This window comes from Leptonychotes weddellii, unplaced genomic scaffold (genome assembly GCF_054177405.1).
Source record: "Leptonychotes weddellii isolate Sample4059 unplaced genomic scaffold, ASM5417740v2 HiC_scaffold_1596, whole genome shotgun sequence".
NCBI classification, from domain to species: Eukaryota; Metazoa; Chordata; class Mammalia; order Carnivora; family Phocidae; genus Leptonychotes; species Leptonychotes weddellii.
Genome location: NW_027741810.1, coordinates 1 through 14,163, shown reverse-complemented (window position 1 = coordinate 14,163; position 14,163 = coordinate 1). Strand labels below are relative to the sequence as shown.

Sequence of the window (14,163 nt, the reverse complement as noted above, 5' to 3'; positions counted from 1 at the left end):
CTTTACCTTCACCTCCAAATCTTATGCTCTTCAAATCTCTAAATCTTCGGGACCCTTCTTTCCCTCTTCTCTCCAAGATGGCACCTCCTTTGACAGGGCCTTGTCAGGGAGCCAGTTTCCACAGTTCAGTGGCTGGAAGAGAAACTAGAGGGCCAGTCCGGGATGCTCAGTGGCACTCCTGGGTCCTCTGAAATCCTGTGTATCCCTGTTCAGAGAACTGGCTCTCAGGTACAAAATGTTTTTCAGATCCCACTTTCCTGGTGAGGAAGCGCTTCTGCTGATGTGCCAGGAAATGTTTTACAACCAAGGGTCCAAGATAAAAAGCACCTGATTTGTAGCATTTACTGATTTGCATGATGTAAATACTCCCACCACGGTCAATTTCAGGCTGCCAAGGTGAAGTCACTGAAGGTGGAGTTTGGAAGAGGTGCCCACAGTGGTTACGAGCTGGCCCCAGAGTGCCTCACCCACTCGTGGCTGGACTTCCAGCGAGATGAGAAGGTTATTTCCTCAGTGGATCAAAACATGAAATCCATGGCTCTGTTCTTTGTCTTTGCTTTCCCCGAGTCTGGTTCTTGATTCTGGCTAGCACCATGAGTCTTTAGTCAAAATACTGTGTACGTCGCTGCCATTAGTCGAATACTTATGTACATTATCTCATTTAATGATTTCAATAATCCCACGAAATAGGGGTTATTATTAACCTCATTTTGCGGATGAGAAACGAGACGCAGAGTGGGTAAGTGACTTGTCAGGGTTACATAGTTTCTAAATAGTAGAGCCCCAGTGTGAAACCGGGACTGTCTGATCCCAGATACCAAATCTTCACCCACTATATTCACTGCCAGTTTTATAGAATTTCACAGATGTCTCCAAACTGTGACTCCACTCCCAAGGGAGGGTCCTCTGGTATAACCTCAGCTCCTGTTGGCAGCTCTTCACTTTGGACTGTCTAGATAGCTTCTCTGAGATACGAGGTATCAGGACCCTGTCTTAGGTCAGTTTGGTTACAAGGTCCTGGCTTTCCTCTAAGACACTTTCTGAGCCCCAGGCCCACAGATTTCACTGAGGACTGAGATGGCTGCGTTCTTCATAGACACTGGGTTTGCCTGTTCCAAAAATGGTGATTTCTATAGCAACCATTTTATTCTAGCAGATGTGTGCCTGGTATGGTTGGCAGAGGGTGGGATCAGAAATGGAAACGGCCTTTTATTCTTCACTTGCTGAATGCGTACCCTGTATGTGAGGCACATGAGAGAGAAAAAACATGGTATCCTTAGAATCTGTATAAAATCTATGGCCCGGCAAAGAGGTAATTGCTACTTAAGAGTGATTTTTGTCTGGAGCTTGAGTGGGGCTGTATTCTGTTTCTGGTTCTTTAAGGAGTATTTTGTGGCATGCACCCTTTGGTTCAATTCAATGAACGGTTGTCACTTGGTTTCTGTAGAATGCAAACATTTACCACTGGAGTGGGGCAGTTAAATAAACACGGAGAAGGACACTGTCTTGGCTTTTTTAAGGGCCTCAAAATCCACATTCATATATATTACTCAGGGCTCTTTTGGTTGTAGGTAAAACAAACAAACAAACAAAAAAAAAACAAACAAAAAAACCCCAAAAGCCCCCCAATTTGTGCTAGCTTAGGCCGAACAAGAGGATTTGTTGTAGTGATTTGGGAGTGTTTCATGGAGCCTAAGGGCAGGGATATATATAGCCCTACCTTTGAAGGCAAGTGAATGGAACTGAGAACTAGTTGTCAGAAACTCAGGCAGTATTCTTTCTTTTTCTCATCCTTGCTTCAGGCTGTGCACCCAGTTTCATTTTTATCTCTCTGCAGACCAGAGCAGGTCTAAAAATGACAACCCTGGGACTCCCCGGTTTACGTGTGGCAAGACCTAATCGAATTTTCCCTGTCCGTATCGCCAATTCTAGAAGAGAGGGACTCGGTCTGATGCAGTTTGGATGGGTGTCTGCCCTTGGCCCACCACTCACGGAAGGCTTCGTGGTGAGGGCTGTTGTCTTAGTTTGCTTGGGCTGCCGTAGCAGAAACCACAGGCTGGGTGGCTTCAACGATATGGTTAATTTTCTCACAGCTCTGGGGGTTGGAAAGGCCAAGATCAAGGGCCAGCACGGTTGGAATCAGGTGAAGGCTCTCTTCCTGGCTTGCAAATGTCTGCCTTCTACTGTGTCCTCATGTGGCAGAGAGTGGGGGTCGGGGAAGATGGAGAACGAGATCGAGCAACCCCTCTGGTGTCTCTTCTTATAAGGACGCTAATCCTTTCCAGATAGGGCCCCACCCTTATGACGTCCCTTAACCTTAATTACCTCCTTATAGGTCCTGACCTCTCAATATAATCGCATTGGCGGTCAGGGCTTCAACATAGGGATTTTGGGGGTACGCGGTACAGTCACACGCAATAGCAGGTGTGTAGTACTTATGACATGGCCGCTGGGATCTACCACTGGGCCTGTGGATTGGAAGGGGGCTTATTGGGGGCCCCCAGAAGGAGACCCCTGTGGATGAGAAGGCTGAACACAATGCCAGGACAGTGCTGATGTCATATTAGAATCTGAACCTCGTTGTCGATGTCCTGCATTTGGGATGAGTGGCTTCATTCGTGCACAAATATATATATGTATGTGTGTGTATATAAAACCAGAGAGAACTTTCTGGAAAAGGAATGAAGGAATGTGTGAGGATGGCCTTGGGTCCTGTTGGCCGTTAACACACCGTAATGAGCTGCCCTCTGCATCGGAACACACCTGGATTTGAAATGAAGCAGGAATTCCCATTTCTCATGCCCATGCGTGCTCTGTCCTGAGGAATCGTCAGGGGCGAGCTGGATTTACAATTTGCTGGTTTCTTAGCTCTTCCGTCCAGAGGAATTAAGGGTCTTATTGACAACGGCCTTAAGATAGGGTTTTTCATAAAATAAAAGAGGTGGTGGAAGGCTAGGTACTGCTGTCAACCTTCGGTTGAATGGCCATATGGGCTCCAGACCGGTGTGGGGAGTCTTCCGTGGTGTATGTTCCCAAACCAGTGGGATATGTTCGCCTGCAGAGACCAGATGATGAATGTATTTTTAAACTTGGAACCCATGAACCACTTATTATTTCTGAATTAGGAATCAAAACATATGAATAATCTCAACAGGGTTTCAGCAGATGTATTCTGCGTTTTTAAGGTCACTTGGCTTCAGGGAGAGGGTCGGGGTGACAGGGGCAAAGTCCAACTTGATTTCTGTGACTCCTAGGACACCCGTGTCATGTTTGCTCAGTGTACCAGCCACCATGGGTGCTTTGCGAGGCACATCGCCACGGGGTCAGGATAACTCATGGAGGCAAACAGCCTTCTTTATTTTTTAATACATCAGTGTCACCCATGCTTACAGTGGAGGCCTGAGAGGAAGACGGGCCCTGGTGGCCGTGCCTTCCTGGCTGTGGTGACAGAAACGGCAGTGCAGGCAGCAGCCTTCTCAGGTTTGCCCCAAATCCCTCTCCCACCCTCCCCTGCCCCCCCGCATCTCTCCCTTTGTCCCGGGCCCCCAACCTCCTACCAAACAAGGTCCGGAACCGAGGTGTTCTGGAATTCCACCCTTGCTAAGCTCTGGGATTAGGGCCGGGCATTTGGAAAGGGGACTATGGGACAGGGAAAAATACCCAAACATTAACCCCTTGGGCCCATAGCCCCGAGAGGCCTCCGCCTCGCGGCCGCGGGCAGGTCAACATCTCTTGGCCACATTCCGGAAACCTGAGCTTCCTGCTGCAGCAGAAGGAGACAGTTAAGCCAAGCCAGGCTGATGAAAATCTCCGTCCTTGATGACTCTGCCCGCACACCTGTTCCAGCCTCTCACTCCTCATGGTCAGTCGGACCCAGGTATTGGATGACCACCAAGAGTGGAGTGTGGTTCAGGGCCATGGAGGAAAAGGGTTCAAAGGCAAGGCGGAGTCAGCCAGTTGCCTTCTGGGAGCTTGCATCTGACCAGGGCATGGCCATCTGCATGCTCGCCCAGCCCTAAGGGCGCAGACGTGCAGGTGTGGGCAGGAGGGCCCTCAGCATTACTCTCCTCTCTGCCACGCACGGATCCCCATCTACCCGTTTTCCTTTCCGCCTTTGTTGCGCTTAAGAAACAAAACACAACAGCAACACGTACACTCATTTTAAAAAATGAAGCAATACAAAGAAAAAGAGCTAACATTACTCATCTTCCCCCATTTCAACCTCCTTTAAGGAAATTAATATGAGTTTTATTTTTATGAAATTATTTGAAACTTACAGAAAAGTTTCAAGAATAATATAGAGAACTCCTCTATCAGGGGTGCCTGGGTGTCTCAGTCGGTGGAATGTCGGACTCTTGGTTTCGGCTCAGATTGTGATCTCAGGGTCCTGGGATCAAGCCCTGCATTGGGCTCCCTGCTCACTGCAGAGTCTGCTTGTCCCTCTCCCTCCTGCTCTGTTCCTTCCCTTGCTTTCTCTCTCTCTCTGCCCCAATAAATAAAATCTTAAAAAAAACAAAAGAAATTTCCTATCACCTTTACCAATTTGGGGTTTATCAATTTTTAACATTTTGCCCCCTGGCTTTCTTTCCTGATCTCTTATAACCACTCGGCAGCCTTCCATGGTAGGAGGTAGGTGGTGGGATCCATTTCCGCTTCAGATGTGAGGATCCATGGCCCAGAGCTGTTGAGCAATGTGCCCAAGGTCGCATAACTCTCAGAAGGCACGGCCAGCGTTCCCACACGGTTCCCCCATGATGTCACTCTTATTTTCATTTTTGTTTTCCTCCCAGGCTGCTTTTTCAGGCAAGACTGCTGAAGGCTCATCCAGTTCCTTCACAAGGAGGAGACGGTGACAGAGAAGTAGGAGGTGGAAGTCCTCCCCGACCAGTGGCTCCCCTCCCCCACTTTGGTTTCCCTTGGGGACCCGCAGGCAGGCCGGTGGGGGTCCAGGGCATGCTTGTGCGAGTGGTACCTTCCTTTAGACCCTTTTTGCTTTGCACAGCAAGATGAGGTCTTTTAGGGTCAAACCCCAGCCCCATCAAGGAAATTTAGCGCACAGATGTACCTGTTTTTCCACGAAGAGGCCCCAGGGAGCACAACCCCCCCCGCAGGGGCCCTTCTCGGGGAGACGCGGCATTGCCACCGCCTTCTGGCCAGATCCGAGTTGGCGCCCTCCCACTCTCGGGGCGGCCGGGCCCAGCTTTGCAAGAGGAGAGGGCTGGAGTGTGCGGCCGGTGGGCGCTCCGTGTTACCCGCGGCCTCCCGCCCCTGCTGGAGTGCGTGCTCCTGCACGGAAGGGCCGCGTCGAGCTGTGCTCAGAGGTTCTGCCATTCGAGGGATCTTTCTGGCTCTGAACCTTTCGCTTCTGTGCTCTGTCCCTGGAATCCATCCCTTCTGCCCAGGCATGCTTTCATCTAATGCCAGCTCTGTCCCATCTGCTCTTAAAACGAGGTGAATCTGCAGCTTGTACGGAACTGTCTAGACGGGGGCCACAGAAGAGGCGCCTCGTGATCCCCTTCTCCCTCCCTGTTTCGTTCTCCGGGCGGAGTTTTCCCGGAAGCTGCTCCTTCTTGTTTCTCCCTTGGGGGGGAGCATGACAGTGACGGGGGTGGTAGTGGCCCTCGGTGTGACGGTGGTGGGGACCGGGCCGACTCCGCTCAGTCCTGTGGGGGTGGTCCCAGGAAATCTGGCCAAGCAGGGGCTGGGTGCTGTGGTCTAGGACTCAGGCATTAGCGAGGCGGCAGGACTCAGACATACTGCCTCTTGAGGGAGGTTCTGGAAGCTGATTCCACGGACCAGCACGGACTGGAGCAAGACCCTATGTGTGTTCCCGACTGAAGCCAGAGGCCCAGGTCATAGGGCCTTGGGAAGGGCCACCCTGACCTCTCCACCTGCCAGTCCATACAGAGACCCGGCTCCACAAAATCACACTTACTTTGGGACTAGCTGTGGTGCGCCCTAACTGTTCCTGTCTAATAGCCTCATTTCCCCCTGCAGATTGTAAGCATCCTGAAGGCCAGGACCTGTCCTTTCTTTTTCCAGTTGAGCAGAGGCAGGGAATGCTGGCTCCTGGACCCTACCTTGGGCCCTGGCTCTCTGGGGCCTGGAGCAGGGCGGCACTACCTTTTCTTACCTGCTGCCCTCCCTGTACCTCTCCTTCCCGAGGAATCTAGGCCACAGCCTGGGCTCCCACAGGCTGGTGACCGCAGTGTCTCCTGAGGGACAGCTTGTATCTCAGGATGGAGGTGGGAGGGGAGATGGGGGCATATTTTAGAAGCCCCTTCGTGTGTGAAATGCCTTGCTGGTGTGTCCTCTCCTGAGAACCCCTACCCTAGATAACTGTTCCACAGTAGTCCAGAGATCAAGGGGTTCTCAAAGTGGCCTGCTGCCTACCTGCTAGGAGTCCCACAGCAGACGCACTAAAATCCCATGGCCCGCAGGGCTGGCTGCTTTCAGAAGCCTGGAGCAGGAACAGAAGTTTGTATTAAATAAGCTCCCATGTCATTCTGATGTGCACTTAAATTAGAAAAACACTGTAATGGTCTGAACTCCCCACCGTCCCCCCCCCATAAGCGTGCATTCACACACACACACACACACACACACAGTCTGAACTCCCCACCGCCCCCCCATAAGCGTGCATTCGTACACACACACACACACACACACACACACACACACCCTTGCATAATGGCTTCTCCTGCTGCTGAGAATGCCCAGCCTTCCAGGTGTGGGTCAGGGGGAGGCCGAGCCAGAGTGTGGGGTTGGATGGGCTCTGTAGGAGGACTTGTGTCGGTGGTTAGAGGACAGAAGACCAGCAAGGGAGAATCTCAGAATGGGGCTCTTGTGGGGCTGCTGGGGAGGCAGAAGGGCTCAGGGTGGGGCCTGCTCCATTGCTGGCAAAGCCCGAAGCTGCTGCCCACGTGGCTAGCCCGTGGCCTTGCACAGCTCTTGGCTTTGGGAGGGGTTATGTGATTAATCTTGTGCCCTGGAGAATTCGGCATAGCACGTGTCTTTTTTTTTTTTTTTTAAAGATTTTATTTATTTGACAGAGAGCGACACAGCGAGAGAGGGAACACAAGCAGGGGGAGTGGGAGAGGGAGAAGCAGGCTTCCCGCGGAGCAGAGAGCCTGATGTGGGGCTCGATCCCAGGACCTTGGGATCATGACCTGAGCCGAAGGCAGACGCTTAACGACTGAGCCACCCAGGCGCCCCGGCACGGCACGTGTTTTAAGACAGAGCTGTACAATCTCCGTACGTCTCCTCTCAGAGGGCTGGAGGCTGGGGCTGAGTGTAGGGAAGGCCTCCCTCCGCGCCCAGCCTCCTGACCGCATCACTGTGACGTGAGACCGGTTAGTCGAGGTCTGACGGGAAGGGGACGGGGCTCAGAGTCAGGCCTGCCCCAGTCTAGGCCTTCTTGTTTCGTTTTGATAGGACTTTAGAAAATTTCTTTCCCACTCCGGGAGCTCATTCTCCTGGCCATTGGCTTTCATGCAGCGTCCACGGCCACAGTGAAGAGTGAGAAGCCATTAGAACCACGTGGCTTCCTTAGGAAGGCCCGGGGGGATCCCGAGGTGTCAGTGATTTGGGGAGACAATGCACCCTTGTGGCCCAGTGTCCTTTCTCCTGTATGCCTGCCCTGCGCCAGCAACCAACACTCAGAAGCACCTCTGGGGGGTCACTCCCAGGCCGAGGGGGGGTAGCCAGCAACTTAGGCCGCTCTTGCTAAAGCGGGGGGCAGTTCTGCAGGGGCCATGTGAACGGTGGCCGAGCCATGGTTCTGGAGAAGAGGGATGCCATCCATGTGGGCACAGGGGATGGATCGAAGATCTCGGCCTCAGGAATCCAGTGATTCTGGGTTTGAATCCCGACTCCGACACTTTGTAGCTAGAGAGTCTTGGGCAAATTACTTAAACATCTGACCCTTAGTTTTCTCACCTGCAGAATGGGGGATAAAAAGAGTAAGTAACACCTGGGATGTGTCATGAGGATTTGGTGCCTTTTATTAAACCCTCTAGCACCTGGCTCACAGTAAGCACTAGATGAGGGCCGGCAGTGGTGGCCATCCCGGGTATGTTCTGAAAGACTCTTGCCATCGTCGAAAGCGAAGCTCGGGCCCTCGGAGATGAGCAGCGTCTGGTTTGGGGTCCTGGCCGGTGCCACCCTTGGCTGGTTTCGAAGGGGCCTAGGTAAGTGCAGTCAGTTTGCCTTCCCCAGAAGTGGGCGTGTGCCTCTCATCTGCCCCCTGATGCGCCATTTGTCCTACCCAAGTTCCCATCGTTGGGGCCCTGGAGCAGCCCCAAAGTGGGGCTGAGTGATCTTCAGGCCTCTCGAGTCCTGGAGCAGGAAGGGAAGGGACAGGGTGGGCAGGGTGGCGAGCCTGGCCCCAGCATGCAGCCAGGGGCCACGAACATTGGCTTGAGCCTCGGGTCTGGACAGGAGGCGGCGAGCTGCCGCTCGGGGCCCGTGTGGACCAGCGACATCCAGTCCACTTTTGAGCTCTGGAGGCTCCTTGTCTCGCCTTTTCTTCACTTTGAAAAGAGTCAGCAAAATCCTTATTTCCATAAGCATTTTTTCTGGCTGTAAAAAGCTGAATCCCAAACCTGTTATTATAGCTGTTCATGCTATTTTAATCTGCTCTGTTCAGAGGTAAGAGGGTAGCAATGACTCTGGAATTACGGGGTACATCTGATCCACGGCTCAGCCACGGGAGCCGGCGGAGGGCCCTCAGAGTGGGATGGTTCTGTGTGTGGCAAATCACTTTCGAATTTACTAAAAATATGCCCCTTTGCAGCCGTGCAGATATCATAATTCTCCTCCCTGAGGCTTGTTGAAATTCCTGTTTGCTTCCTGCTGTACTCTGGCTCCCAGCACGCATCCTTAGGTCCTGTTCCTTTTCATTCTTTGTCTCGGTCCTCGGAGCCAGATTCTGTCTGGTCTCTCTTCCCCCCTCGGCCCCACCCCACCCCACCCCATCCCACCCCTGTCTTCTTCCTCCCTCTTCATTTCTGGCTCAGAGATATTTTATATTCTACCGACCGGGCATGCTCACGAAATGGGTTTTCGTTTGCCATGGTTAGGAGAAAAATACTTGGAATTCTAAATCTACCAACTCTTTCACATTTAAACAAGCTGGCATGCTGCATGGACGCTGCGCCTCCTCCATACAGTAATTGTCACATCCCTAGGCTCCTTTCTCTCTCTCCGCTCCGATTTCATTCACTTTTCTATTTGCAGCCAGCGCAGAATATGGGCTTCTCCCCCGCCCGCCCTCCTGCAGCCTGCTTTCTATCCAATGACCTTGGCTTCCCCGAGTGCTGCCCTGTAAATGAAATGTGGGATTGCCACATGTATCTTGATAAAATATATCAGTGGATGAATTGATTTTCATATTGATTTCCTTGGACGAGCAAGGTGTGTGTGTGTGTGGAAATCAAGTCTTTTCATGATAGTCCTAGAGAGGCACGATGCCTAGGGAAGAGCTGGCTTTATTTCTCTTTCACTTAGGAAAACTTTCTGCTCCTTAGCATGGGAGAGAGGCCTCTTTGCTTGGTCGGGGGCTCACCCTCTTTGTGGGAGGAAAGGGCATTGGTCACCAGGGGGTTACCCGACCCCAGACAGGGCTGTGCCATGCCATCCCAGTGACTGCGTGGGTCTTTGGGGAGAGCGTGCATCTGGATGCCCCCAGCTACTTTGTCCTTGGAGAGAGCAGAGAAACTCTCAAGCCATATTGGAGGCCCAGCCGCGTGGAGGGGCCCAGATGGAGGAGATGGGTTTGCACCTGATCTGCATACCGTCCCCCTGGCCACTTTCCACTTTCGTTTGTCAGGTTAGTTGCGATGTGGCGCTTGGGAATCCAGGACTCGTGCTGTGACACAAGGGAGCCCCAGGGATGTGCCCGACCCACCCGGTGTAATCCGTATGTGTCACCATCGGTGGATGGGCGTGTGTCTGGACGTGTGCTTGCAAGTACACACATACAGAGATCTGTATGGGCTGTGCGTAGGGGTTGAGTGCGAATGCAGGGAGACCGTCTTCTCTGGGCTTGCTGGGGCTTTTATTAGCGAGCTCTGGACAACCGAAAGGACAGTATCCAGTGAGGTGATCAAAACTTCATTTTCTCTCCTCTGCAATTGCTTTCCCAATTCCCTCTCCCAACTGCTCCTAAATAAAATAGATGCTTTCAGCCCTCTGTTCGATCCAAGAAGTGAGCTGATAGTTGAATCTTTTTATGAGGCTAAATAAGCATAGCTTAAGGTGATACTGTCCCTGCATGTGTGTGCTCATGTAATAAAACACAGTTAACTGGGATATCAGGGACGGAGTGATGGTAATTCATTACATTTTCTGGCTAACTAAGGCTTAACTGGAAAGTCCTTTTGGTTATAAGCCCTGCTGAAATGCTCTGCAAAACAGAATGGTACATTTTCCTGCTTTTGGGAGTACCACACGGTGAACTAATTGAATCTTTTGACATTTCAGGATCTTGCAGCACACGAGGGCTGGTATTTTGGTTATCACTTACGATTGCACATCATGTGGAAGATGCTTGAATTAATGTGTACCCTAAGACGGTGGTTGTTACCGGGAGACAGTTTTGTCCCCCTAGTGCACTTTTGGCAATGCATAGAAGACCTTGGACAATTTGCTTGAGCTCCCTGAGCCTTTTAGTGACAATAGCATCCACCCTGCCCCCTGCACAGGCTTGGTGTATGACTGGGAGGTCATGGGTAGGGGCCACGGATGCTTCTAAACTTCTTACAATGATCAGGACAGTCCCCTTCCCCGCCCTGCCACAGTACAAATTTGTAGTGCAGAGACTGAGAAACCCCAATTTAGGGCATGTTTTTAAAAATCTTTGGACAAAAAATTTTTTACTACATTCTTGCACACAAAATATTTTGTTTTCACTGATCGGCTTTTTCATAAGAATCAGGTGCTGGAAATGTTCTGAATAATTGAAGCTTCTAATTCATTGACATTTATTGTTCCACAGAACAAATAGGGACGCCTGCCAGTTTGCAGATAGGCAGGCCTGTCCCCAGATGTCTCGCCAGTGAATGCCCAGATTCATTGAATCATTTAGGACCATTAAAAACCATTAGGGCCACACTAGCTTTAAATGGAACTAAGCAGAATAAATAATCCCAGAGGGGCCATAATTTACCCTTTTCTCTTCGTCTTGGTAACCCAGACTAAATTCCCAGAGACTTGGAGCAGAACTTTCTGGTGATACAAGGTTTATTCTACTTACTGCAGGTCCGAGACAGTCTGGCACTGATACACTTAAAAGTGCTTCCAGAATATGTAGACACGTTCATTGGTTTTGAATGGCCCTAAGTGAACCTTTGGCGGGATCTGTCTGGTTTGGGGGTGATGGGTCTACCCAAGGGCAAATGGGGAAATTTTGTATACTCTGCATCTTGGGCTCAACTTTCTTCGAAGACATTGTTGGAAGTCCGTGAATTCATATACCAAGAAGGTCTTTTTGGCCAGAATCTAACAGGTTTTGGGGGAGTTAGGAAGACGGAAGGACCTCCTTTTGTTAGAGTAAAGGAAAAGCTTGTGCTGCGAACTTAATCTCAACGGAAACTTCAGTGTCAAATATTCTGGAACACGATCGCGCATCATTTTATTAATCTACCCCTTTTCTGTCTGGGATGCTGTAAACGCGTCTAGTTAAATGAGGTCTCTGTGTCTAGGTGTCTGGTGCATGCATGGGAGTAGTTAGAGAACATTCAATGCTTGGTTTAATGTGCAATTTACCAATCCATTGGTAACCTCTGGCAGGGGTTCATTACTTCCTATAAATGGAAGAGGAAGAAGCTGCCCCTGCAAGATTGACTGATGTTCCACATCAGCCACAGAGGGGCTCACCTCTCAAGTTGAATTTCAGGGTTTTGCCTGGCCCCGTGTATCCGTAGGGAGAGGACCAGAGCGGGGCTCAGCCTGGTTCTGCTGCCTGCTAGCTATGTGACCTTGAACACATTGCTTCACTTCCCTGACCCTTGTAGTCACAACAGCCGCCCCCCTCCACCCCGCCCAGTGCAGGCTTGTATTCAGGACCAAGGGATGGCAAAGCATTCTGTAAATTGCGAAGAGTTGAGTACCTTTTGGGCACCCTGGACATAGTTCCATTGTTAGGCAAGAGCAGTACCATTTGTAAATCAGGTTTTGAGCACATCGTGAGCATTGTTTGTGAGAGGAGCCAAAGCTTCTCTGCTTGCACTCCTTTAAAAACTAGTGTCACGATCACTCCATCTGCTGTTTTGTAGCTGAAATGCTAAGTGGAGTCGTGGGTGTACCTGGGGTCTTTCTCGTTACAGTACAGACTCTGAGGGGGGCTAGATTAGTGTCTCCCCTCCTTTCGCTTAGATGGAAGCATATTTATAGCCTGGTATAAATACAATCAGAAGGTCCCTATAAAACTCTGTTATTACTGCAGTACAAAGTTAGAAATGCTTGAGGTTTTGGCTTCTTGGCTCTTCCATGCAGCAATGAATATTTTATGGGAAAGGAAATACTTCGTGTCTGACTCTTTTTATAGTGCAGCTACTCACAGGGCTGGAAACCTTCCAGATCTCTCCAAAATCAAAACCATTGCCTGTCCATCTCTCTCCTCCCTTCTTGACAAATCCATTGGTGCCCCGCCTTGCTGAGGTGTCCGTGTTCTCTTGGTGAATGGGTCCATTTACAAAATGTGTGGGCTCCCGTTTCCAATCCTAATTAATGCCTTAAGCCAGAGGTGCTGGCCGCTTCCCAGGTCCACCCCACCCCTTCTGGCACCTTGTGGTGCTGGTCAGCCCCGGTCTGAGAAGCGTGCTGGCAGAATGCCCTCTGGGTTCTCCACTTGAAGGCCTCCACCTGTGTTCTTTGCTGAGTGCCCAGTACCCTTGGAATTAAAAAAGGCGATAGGTGAGTTTGAGGTCCCACGGAGCCCAAGGGGCCTTTCCCTTTGATGGCCTGACGCCGAGTAGCCGTCTTGATGGGATTTCCCTGTCGGGCCCTCTTATACTGTGGAAAGCGGGGCCTCCGTGGTCTTGGCCCTGGCTTGCTAGGTCCAGGATCTGAAGGAGGGGAGATGTGTCTCCTGGCAGATCAGCTTCTGTGGAACCGGCTTTGGCATCACGAGGCGGTTCTGCGTGGGGTTCAGCTAGTTTGGCCTGGAGGTCCTCAGAAACCTGTTATGCCTACAGCAGTACCCCAGACCAGGTTTCTGGCAAGATTACGGTGTCCCAGAACACCGACCTCAGGCAGCGAGCCCACGTGGGTCTTCAGAGGCCCTCAGAGGCTCTCAAGATACTTCAGGCTCCTGTGGATATGGACTCCCAGTGGCCTGGGTCTTTTTACCAGGGCTCAGAGACCCCCGTGGGTGGGTGGTGGATGGGTGGGTGAGACATGGGGCTTCTGAGACGGCCAGGAGCAGAGCTGGCTGTGCCTTGGCTCTGGCTCAGGACGGTTTTTCCTTAGCAGGGGTGGGTCTGTGAAAAATGTGTCGTGTGATCTGAATCTGGGCTCCACACTTCGTTTAGTGGGACTCCGGGAGCTCAACAGTTTCGCTGTATTTGCCTTCTGCTGTTTTCTGCCCCTGCCGCTCATCTTGGCGCCAAAGGAGGTATAGGGAGAGAATGATTTGCAAGCCTTGGGCAGCTTTGGTTTGACCTTCCTACTCTGGTTGCAGTACCCACCGACCAGAGCTGAATCTCCTCACTATAGCTTTGTACTGAGTCTTGCTCTGTCTGTCCTTTGCCCCCTTCCTCTCCTACTTTTCGGTCTTCAAATTTGCATTGGCATGAGGCAGAGTGGGGAGAAGAGGACTGTAGGTCTTGTAGGCTCGCAGGCTCACTTGTCTCTTCAGCTGTGAAAGTGAGGAAAGGGGTATTTATTATTTTTAATAACTGGGAATGGGATCAGCCAGTGGCTTTCTGGAGAAACCGAGCACAGTGTTTTACAGCTAGAATCACCTACACAGAGTATTTAACGACTGACATTTAGGGTTCCTTTGACCACCACGTTGATGGGTGGGATGGTTAGAGGCAAGGCCTAAAGAATTGAAAATGCTCGCATGTTCTAAAAAGCTTCACTCATATTTTAACTCACCCTCCCCATCTGTGAAGTAAGCAATGAACATGGATAAAAGAAATGTAACCAGAGAGAGAAGAC

The 14,163-nt window shown here is 51.0% G+C and overlaps 1 long non-coding RNA gene across 1 annotated transcript; it reads left to right on the top strand.

Annotated features, from left to right (window-relative positions):
• Positions 1–8: 8 nt before the first annotated feature.
• On the top strand, positions 9–12,482 carry LOC145718456 (uncharacterized). Its single transcript, XR_014141822.1, has 2 exons — positions 9–7,254; positions 8,019–12,482. It is a non-coding gene; the product is annotated as an uncharacterized LOC145718456 (long non-coding RNA).
• The last annotated feature ends 1,681 nt before the right edge of the window (positions 12,483–14,163 follow it).